The sequence below is a fragment of the Capricornis sumatraensis genome, chromosome X (genome assembly GCF_032405125.1).
Source record: "Capricornis sumatraensis isolate serow.1 chromosome X, serow.2, whole genome shotgun sequence".
Lineage (NCBI taxonomy): Eukaryota > Metazoa > Chordata > Mammalia > Artiodactyla > Bovidae > Capricornis > Capricornis sumatraensis.
The window spans coordinates 132,692,253-132,702,169 of NC_091092.1; the positions used below are offsets into that span (position 1 = coordinate 132,692,253).

The 9,917-nt window shown below is 41.3% G+C and overlaps 1 pseudogene; it reads left to right on the forward strand.

The window, feature by feature from the left end:
• The first annotated feature begins 642 nt into the window (after nucleotides 1-642).
• LOC138071963 (cardiotrophin-like cytokine factor 1 pseudogene) lies at nucleotides 643-1,305 on the forward strand (annotated as a pseudogene).
• Nucleotides 1,306-9,917: the final 8,612 nt, after the last annotated feature.

A 9,917-nucleotide genomic window follows, 5' to 3' on the forward strand; every position in this document is an offset into this window, starting at 1 on the left:
ATATACAGCCTTGACATACTCCTTTCCCAGTTTTGAACTAGTCCCTTGTTCCATGTGAGTGGGTGTAATTTTTAAAATTGTGGAGACTAGCATGGAATTGATATCTTTTTGTTTTACCATGTAGAAATGTTTTAAAAAATGGCTCCCACACCTGCGTCATTTTGTAGAACAGAATATACTGATGCTAAAAATATAATCTTAGAATACACATTATTTAAACTGAATAAATTTAGTTTCATAAAAAAATCACCATGTTGTCTTAATTGTTCTCAATCTCATTGTGCAACACACCAGTGGAAAATTAGGGACAGGCACTTGTCAATGAATCAGTGTTTAGGAATCATAGATGGGAAGGTTTGAAGGAATTTATGTGAGCATGTGGCACAGTCCACTTTTTCTTTTACATATATGGCCCTGTTAGCTGTTTAGAGGCTGGATTATAAGAGACAAAGAGTAGATTGAAGAGTAGCAATGAGGAGATTGCTAGAGTGGTCTAGGCATGAGATGATGAAGTTTTGGTTTAAATTGGGATAAGTAGAACTGAGCCGGGCTGGGCTGGGCTGGGCTGGGCTGGGCCAGGCAGCGGGAGTTGCTGCTTCCTACTTGGCTGGAGCCCACCAGGCTGTCCATCTGGGAGAGCTGGTGGCAGGGGACTCATTGGAGATGCTCACATGCCTGTGAACCTTGCTCTGGCACCACCCCCACCCAGCCCTCATGTGCATAGAAAACCCAGGGCCTGGCCTCTCCATCTAGAAAACCCGTGATCTCACCTGCTACCTGGACACCAGCTCCACAGCTTGGCCGGCACCTCTCTGAACTACCTGAGTCCCCCCTTTCAACGAGCCTAACTTCAACACCTCAGTTGGGGGCAGAAACTCTGCTCAGGCCCTCTGTTATCCTGGAGGTGTGGCGAAACCTCAAGGACAAACCGCTGCTGACCCAGAACTACGAAGCCTACAGCCACCACCTGTGCTACTTGAGTGGCCTCACCCTCAAGGCCATCACTCTCAAGCAGTGCCACAGCCTGGCCCACCTCTGCACCAGCCTCTAGGGTGTGCTGGGAGACATTGTGGGTGCCATGGCAGCTCTGGGCTACCCACTGCTCAGCCTCTGCCTGGGACTGAGCCCGCCTGGGCCCCCAGCTTTCCCCACAGTGACTTATTCCAGAAGATGGACAGTTTCTGGCTGCTGAAGGGGCTGAAGACCTGTCTGTGACACTCGGCCAAGGACTTCAACTGTGTCAAAAAGAAGATGCAGCCTCTGGCCACTGTAGTCACCCTGCCCCTGGAGGTCCATGACTTGTAACCTCTGACCTTCCTTTACCACCTTCTCTTTCCCCTCCTCCTTCAGACCCTGCTCCCATGCTGGGAAGGAGAAACCTATATGCCAACTCTCATTGAGCCAGGAGGCCAAAACCATGAGCCTTTAGCCCTCCATGGACTTGGAAGAGGATGTGACTCAATAAGACCCATCCACTCCCAGCCTTCCTGACTTCTCCAGGCCTGGGGAAGAGGTGCAGTAGGCCCCATCCCATTTCCACCTAATGTGATGGCCAAAGGAGCCCAAAATGATTGGTGCAAGGCTCTCATAGCTTCATGCTTCCTGCCCACTACTTGCAAGCATCTACCCAACTCCTCAAGTGGCGCTCCCAGGAAGCGTGCCTGTAGGGTAGTGAGTGGGCTACCATCTTGTGTACCTTTCTGGCATGAAGCCCTTTGGCTGCCATCCTCTCCTTAGATGGGTGTCGCTCTGCTTACCCCCAAATAACTCAATACATCCAATTCAGGAAACACACATGGTAGCAAGTCGAAACAGGAAGAGATGGGATTAAAAAGGGAAGAGGTGGGGTCTGCATTGGAGGTAATACTGAAAGCAGAGTGAGAGGGCCAGGCCAGACACAGGGGTCACCAAGGCAGTCAGTGTCACAGGGTGGCAACCAAAGGACATTGCTAAGGATTTTCTTGCCAGCTTCAGGACCCTTCCCCTCCACCCTCTTTCCCGAGTATGTGGGTTGTCAAGGCTGAGGAGGGCAACCATAGCCACAGCCACAGAATTTCCTCAGAGTTTATATTGCAATAGCATTTTGAGGTGTGGGGGCAGCTCCCTCAAGCCCTAGGCCTTAACCCTACCCACTCATGACTCTTCAGTTTATTTATTTATTTATTTGAAGATGTTATATATTAGATGATATTTATTGCCAAATTTCTATCCTTGTATTAACAAATAAAATGCTTGCTTCAGAACAAAAAAAAATTGGCAAAGGTAAAAATGAAGAAGTATGTGGCAGAGATATTTAGAATGTATGGTCAACAGGACTTAGTTTTTGATTTATTAATAATTCTTAAAAGGAGAGGCATCACAATCACTGGAGTTGAGTGTGTATACACACATATACACATGCCTAGACTTACCCTAGACCTAAATCAGAAGGGTCAACCTGGCTGTATGTATTTTTAAAAGCTACAAGTATGAGTCCACTGTTCACCATTTGTTAAAAACCAATGCATAGATGGTCAGCAGAAGGAGAGGTTTTTGAGTTAACGATAGAATGGACATGAATCTGAGCAAACTCCAAGAGATGGTGAAGGACTGGGAAGCCTAGCGTGCTGCAGTCTATGGGGTCGCAAAGAGTTGGACACGACTGAGTGACTGAACAACAACAATGATAGAAATCGTGGAAAAGAATAGCTTGAACTCCTTCAATGAAATTATTTCATTTTATGAAAGTATTTTATTGAATAGGCTGAACTCAGTGTAGGCAATCTTCTTGTTTCTGGAACATCCCTATAGCTTCTTTGGTACTTAATGCTGAAGAGCAATCTCATTTTCAAGTGTTGAAAAATTAATTCCAATCCATTATCCAGAAAATGAGACTATATAAGAAAGCAAATATAGTGTAATTATAGTAAGAACAAAAAAGTACCCCTAGGAAGAAAGGTGCAAGACCAGAAGGAAGGAAACAAATGCTGCTAAAGGACCCTCCCCTCCAGAATGATCAATAGTGACACATCTTTTTAAATAGAAACTCAGTGTCATTAAGTTGTCAGTTCTTTGTTCCTTAACGGATATAACTCAGTTCCAATAAAGATACCAATAGATTTTCTTTGAAGCAAGTCATCTTGATTCTAAAGTTTTTGTGGAAAAATCTGCAAGCCAGAAATGTCTTGGAAGATTCTGAAAAAGAAAAGCAAGTGGAGAGTCACCCTACTGCTTATTAAGATGTATAGTAAAACTGCTGTTATTTAGTCACTCAATTGTGTCTGACTCTTTTGCAACTCTATGAACTGTAGCCTGTCAGGCTCCTCTGTCCATGGGATTTCCCAGGCAAGAATACCGGAGGGGATTGTCATTTCCTTCTCCGGGGAACCTTCATGACCCATGGATCAAACCTGTGTTTCCTACATTGCAGGCAAGGTCTTTACCGCTGAGCCACCAGGGAAGCCCATATAGTAAAATGTCAATGAGGAAAAGTGTGTTTCTTGTGTACACATAGACACACCAGAATAGAACAGAACAGAAAATTCAGAAATAGAACCAAATGCTTATGAAAATATGTACATGGACAGTGTTCCACTTCAGTGAGTAAAAGGTGATCCTAGGAAATCCAAGTAGCCATCTGGAGAAGACATGGGAGAATGTACCCATTACCAGGATCAAAGTTTCAAGTATTAAAAAAAGGAAAAAAAAAAAAAAAAACTAGATGACAATAAGTGATAACTTCCAAAGATTATCAATTTATTTCACAAAGTCCAGAAGCCATAACATTCAGTCACTTAAAAAGAAAAACTCAAAGCATCTTTATTAAAAAATAAAGTGAAGAGAAAACATGGGAAAGATGTAATTTGTGATATGACTTAAGGACTAACATCTACAATACAGAGAAGATATCTTGAAAATGGTAAAGGGAAGGGGAACATGTCAATAGGGAAAATGGTAAAGAAAAGAAACTAATGGAGAAGGAGATGCAAATAAACATTTTAACAACATGTACAACTTAAAGCAAAAAAGAAAAATGCATCCATAAAACTGGCCTTTCACTAACAACTTTCAGCTCTGAGATGTTGGTAAACTTTGTGGATGTATGTGTTGTTTCAGCAATCCTAAACCTTGAATGCATGCAGGAAGAAGCTTTCAGAGTGGTAGGAAGTTTTGTACATAAAATTCAAAGTCTATAAATGAAAATAAAGAGCAAATACACTTAGTGACAAAAAAGACGAACCCTGACTTTCATTTAACAGTGAAATGAAATACATTGCCACTCTCCCACCAGACAGAACTGGATACACTACAAAAGTCACATTTTAAAGGATTCAGAGAGCTGTGGAAACAAAGACTGGATGAACTGAAATTACAGTCAACGGAGAGTTGACTCAATAATTGCCAGTCCTTTGTTTATCTCGGGACAGGCTGTAGATCACACTTGTTCCAGGCAAAGGGCTTCTGCTTGAAGACAGAGAAGTCAGCAGCCTTTTAGCAGTTGCATAGTACTGTAATGACATTGAAATATTAAGGGGGTCTAAAGGTGCATAGTTTTCACCTTGGAATATTTTCATCACCAGTGGCTGTACAAGAAATGGAGGAACTAGCACAAAAACTTTTAAAAGACAAATATCTGAAATATCTTTCAGTTGTACAGTGCTGCCAGAGAGGAGCATTGCTTCAAACACATGGTGAGTTTCCCCTTAAAGATATTTCCCAAGTTTTAAAGCTGAGTGAAGTAGGATGCTAATGGAAGCTGAAAACCTCTGAAAGTCAGAACTATCCATTAGCTTCTAGGCCCAAGGAGATCTGTATTTCCAGAACCTATGAATAGGAATATACCAGAAGGAGACAGGGCCTTACAAAGTTTGCAGTATGTTCCAGATCAAGCTGAATTTCTGATTGGATTGAGTGTATTAGCTACTCACATTATTGCATAATAAAAGGAAAACCCTCTTTTCTGTGAAACTTCTATGGTTTTTCTATTTACACTATCTGGCACACAGTTAAATTTCTAGATGAGCAAAAAGCAAGACTGGCAATTAAGAGGAAAAAAATAGATGTGGATTCATGGATGTTGCTGATACTGAAGTTAGCTTATAAGAACTCGAAAATATGTTATAGAATATATTCTAAATAGAGAATAAGGACAAAAGAGATGAAAGAATAGAAAATTTAAAATGATTTGGATGTCTAAATAATCAAAATGAAAGTTTAGAACTGAAAAAGACAGTATCTAAAATTTAAAGCATAATGTATGAGTTTGGCATCAGAGGGGACATGGCAGGATGTAGGATTAGTGAACTGGGATATGGGTCAGTGGAAAATGCTCAAACTGAAGCAGAGAAAGAAAGAATGGAAAAAAGATTAGTGTATAAGAGACATGTAAGACCTACTCAAATGGTTTAACATTCATGTAATTCACATTCCATAGGAAAAGAGAATGAGGCAAAAGCAATATTTGAAGAGGTCATAGTTGAGAATTTGTTTGAAACTGATGCAAGACATCAACTCAGGGACTCAAGAAATAAGTGGGAAACTGCACTTAATGTGCATCAAGGAAAAACAGCTGATAAAGTCCAGTGGAAAGTCTGATAAGGGGTTAGAGAAGAATACGTTGCCTTCAAAAGAACAAGAGTATAACCAACAGCCAGTGTCTTATAAGAAACATTGAAACCCAGAAAGCAATGGAATTTCACCTTTAAACTGCTTATAGAAAATAACTGAGCTGAAAACTATAGATGTAGCAAAAATATGTTTCAAAAATGAAGATAACATACATACATTTTCAATCAAAGACTAAGGGAATTCATTGCCAGCAGACCTGCTCTAAAATATTAAGGGGATTTCTCCAGGCAAGAACAAAATGATGCTTTATGAAAACATGAAAATTCCAGGAAAGAATGAAGAGCATATTAAAAGATAAATAGTAAATAAACATGAATCAATATTGTACAAAACAGTTATTGTTATGTCTTCAAATTATTTGTAGACTTTAATACATGATGACAGAAAGGTGCCATTACCAAGATGGCAAAGCAGGACACCCAAGCCTCTGTCTCCCTCCAGAGAACAACAATCAGCAATCCACAAACAAAAATAGCTATGGGAGTACTCAGGAGTCCACTTAGGAAGCTTCAGCAACACAGTGGACCACTAACCTGAGAATAACTATATCAAAAAGAGAGTAGGAAGAACAGCTCCATTTTGCCTGCACCATCCCAGTCCCAAGTAACACTGGTCAGTGCCCGGAGGGAGCTCCCTGGCCCAAAACAGTTCCCTTTGCTGGGAAAAGAAGAAAGGAATGAGCGATGAGTGACCAGCTTGCCCAGCCTGTCAGGATACTGCACAAAAGACCTGCTTCATTTCATGCTACCCAGAGACTGGCATAGTTGTGACATCTAGAAATGGCTAGGAATATGGAAGATGGGCAGGGGCTACTAGTATCAGCCATGCAGTGGGAGTGAATGTGGCTCCCAGAGACCTGCTCTGCAGAAGACCCCAGCAGTCTTTGCAACTGAGGACCTCGACAAGCCTTGAGGATGCTGCAGAGCCCTGCAGCTTTCATCACTGAGGACCTCATCACAGGCCCCAGCAGACCACTCCACAGAAGGTCCCAAAAGCTTTTGACACTGAAGAAACCAGTGGCCAGCACAGCCACTATGGCCCCCTGCAGCTTCTGTTCCTGAGGGCCTCATTTTGCCTTTGCAGACTGATGCCAGCTGCCTGAGTCCCTTCCTGTTTTCCTCTGTCTTCGCCCAGAACTTGCTGCAGGATGTCCAGGACCCAGGATCTGCACTGGCAATTAGCCACAAAACCCACTCCAGTAGTCCTTGCCTGGAAAATCGGATGGACAGAGGAGCCTGGTGGGCTGCAGTCGATGGGGTCACATGGGCACGACTGAGTAACACACTTGTGACTGTGTGGGTGCATAATGTAGGTCCATAGACTACCACCCTGTGGCTATCTGCAGCTAGCCCCAGTAGATGCGTGAGGGTGTGTCAAATGTCCAGGCACCTCAGCTGCTTGTATGCCTGGAGCTGGCCCTGCCTCCTTTGAGTGGACCTTACTGCCATGCATGTACCTGCAGCTAGCTCCTGCAGCCACATGAGGGCACATTAAATAGCCTGGAGCCCTGCAGATACTTCTGTGTCCACCATTGGCCCCAACCCTTGACATTGGCCCTTTTCACTGCATGTGTCCCCTCAAGCTGGCTTCCACCCCCACAACGGCACCTACAGCCAGTGCTCATAGTCGAACATGTGCACACCACCAGCTCTGGCCAGAACTAATACCAGTTCCAGACCCTCACTTCTGGACCTGGAGGTATCACCAAGGACCCCAACATCCATTGTAGCCACCAGATACCCTGCAGCTCTCACCACAATGGATCCTGGAGTTGTCAACATTGTGATCAACGACTGACTGAGTCGATGAGACACTTTGCACCACCCCAGACCCAGAGACACCACATGCCCCCGCACTTGGCACCTCACACCACTAGACCAAATGCCACAGCATGCACTGGCATGCCCTCACTCACAGGTGAAGGCTTTTCCTTACCGAAATCAGTGCATTAAATCTGGAAGAGGTGACTACTTTGAGTACACAAACAAGGTTACACAGATCACAATGAGTTGAGAAACATGACACCACCAAAGGAATACAGTAAACTTCCAGTAACTGATTCCAGAGAAATGGAGATCCACAAACTGCCTGACAGTCCAAAATAATTAGTCTAAAGTTCAGGAGCTATAGATTGACAATTTAACAAAAGCAAGAAAAAGATACAAGAACAAAATGAAGTTCCACAGAGAAAAAACATTAAAGAGACCAAACACATTTTGGGGCCGAGGAATATAATGATTGAAATTTTAAAATGCAATAGACAGTTCCAACAGCAGACTTGATCAAGAGAAGTGAACTAGAAGACATTTCATTTGAAATTATCCAGTCAGAGGAGAGAAAAGAATGAAAAGGAATGAAACAGGACAACTCAAGCCAAATAATATTATAGAAATCCTAAAAGGAAAAAAGAGAAAGGAGCAGAAAGCTTATTTAAAGAAATAATGGCCCCACATTTGGGGAAAGATATGGATGTCCAGATACATAAAAGTCAAAGGTCCTCAATCACATTCAACCCAACCAAGACTTCATTGAAACACTGTAATAAATTTTTCAAAATCAAAGACAAAGAGCATTTTTCCAGAGAAAGCAAGATCAGCAAGAGAAAAGCAGCTCATTACATACAAGAAAAACCAATGCCCAGCCCTCAACATAAGTAGGTTTCTCAGCAGAAATCTTGCAGGCCAGGGAAGAGCAGGATGATATATTCAAATTGGTAAAAGAGTAATCTGCCAGCCGCAAATATTTTGCCCAGCAAAGTCGACGGATTTCCTTATAGCTCAGATGGTAAACAATCTGCCTGCAATGCAGGAGACCTGGGTTCTATCCCTGAGTAGGGAAGATCCCCTGGAGAAGGAAATGGCAGCTCACTCCAGTATTCTTGCCTGAAGAATCCCATGGACAGAGGAGCCTGGCAGGCTACAGTCCATGGGGTCACAAAGAGTTGGACATGACTAAGTGACTAACACACACACATAGCAAAGTTGAACTTCAGGGATGAAGGAGAGAGAATTACATTCTTAGGCATTCCTCCAGAAGCTGAAGGAATTCATCACAACTGGACATACTTACAAGAAATGCTAAAAGAAGTTCTTCAAGTTGAAAGAATGCTAAGTAGTAACATGAAATCATATGAAAGTATAAAACTTACTCGTCAAGGTAAATAGATAGTCAAATTAAGGGTACACTAATATTGTAATGGTGGTATCTGGCACACATAACTTTAGTGTAAAGGTTAAATAATGAAAGTATTAAGAATATAGCTGCAATAATTTGTTATTGGATATACAATATAAAAGATGTAAATTGTCACAGCAAAAACATTAACTGGAAAAGCAGTGTACTCTTGGTGAGAATGTAAACTGATACAGTCACTTTCCTCAAAAAATTCAAAATGGAAATTTAATTGGAAATAAAAAATTCATATTATCCATCAATTCTCACTTCTGGGTATATATCCAAAGGACATAAAATCAGTTTCTTGAAGAAACATCTGCAATCTCATGTTCATTTCAGCATTATTCACAGCAGGCAAGATATGTCCATTGATAGATGAATGAATAAAGAAAATGTTGCATATATGCAATCAAATATTATTCAGCCTTAAAAAGAAGGAAATCCTGCCATTTGACAACATGGATAACCTGGAGGACATTATGCCAAATGAAATAAGCCTACAGAGAAAGAAATATTACGTTATCTAACTTATATGTAAAATTGTTGAAAAAACAAAAAAGGAAAAAGTATTGAGCTCATAGTACCAGAGAGTAGATTGGTGTGTACCAGAGGCTGAAGGGTGGAGGAAAAGGAGAAGTAATTGATCAAAGGGTACAAACTTTCTATTATAAGATGAATAAGTCCTGGGAGCCTAGTGTATAGCATGGTGACGGTAGTTAATGTATGTTTGAAATTTGCTAAAAGAGTAGATCTCAAGTGCTCTAATCATAGAAGAAAAAACTAACTACAGGGAGGTGATGGAAATGTTAAATTGTGGTAATCACTTCACAATGTATCAAAATATGTTGTACATAAAATAGAATTTTCATTTGAGAAAAATAAGTATATAAATTATTAAGATAGTAATATAAAATGCATTGCAACAATTACAAAGTAGTCTGGAGGGGAAATGGATTTTAAGACTGTTAGGTTCTACTGAAACAGCAGTGTAAAGCAACTGTACTCCCAATGTTTTCTAAAAATGAGTATTAGGTTCTAAACATATCAGGAAAATGAAAAAAATAATAGTTTGTATTAGAGATCAAATTGCCAACATCCACTGGATCATGGAAAAAGCAAGAGAGTTCCAGAAAAAC